We start from the raw sequence: 672 nt of genomic DNA, 5'->3' as shown, positions 1-672 counted from the left end.
TAACTTACAGCTCCAATTAACAAAGTTCCTGGGCAATTAGGAGTGTTTAAATCCAAACCCCTCAGATGGCTCTCTAACTCGCCTGACAAGTTTACCCGGACTCCTGCAGCTATGCATACGATTGTTCACAGTCTCCTAGCCTCCAGAGGCATGGGAAGCTTAAGATATTCAAATAGCTTAGAGCCTCTCAGAGAGTTAAAAACTGTCAGAATAAACTAGTAAAGGATTTCATTGATGAGTCAATGCTTGTTGCCAAGTTGTCACATCCCCTGAATTGTATCCTTGAATGTGTATTAATTAATAGTTGGTATATAGAAAAAATAAGTAGTGGCCTTGGTGTTAGTAACTTTAGACCCTTAAGGTAATAAATTACTTTCCTTTGTTGTAAACCCATTACACATCCGCCCTATAGGAATGCAATTTTATCTTTGGAAGATGGTGCCAAACCTTAAAATAATTACTCTTAGAGAAAGTAAGTCTTTTGTTGATAAGTCCTTGTCAAGAGTCATAAAATGTTAGTAGGCCTTCTGGCCAGAAGATGATGTAAATCACCTAAACCATTTGTATACGATAAATTTGCAGGAAAGAAACCTTGGTTTTTGATAAGAATCAAAGACTGCTGACTTTGCATCCCCTATTATCCTCTATGTGTAACTTAGGGTATAAAAGCCC

Source organism: Bison bison, unplaced genomic scaffold, assembly GCF_000754665.1.
Source record: "Bison bison bison isolate TAMUID 2011002044 unplaced genomic scaffold, Bison_UMD1.0 scf7180017864213, whole genome shotgun sequence".
NCBI lineage: Eukaryota > Metazoa > Chordata > Mammalia > Artiodactyla > Bovidae > Bison > Bison bison.
This window is presented reverse-complemented; position numbering follows the sequence as displayed.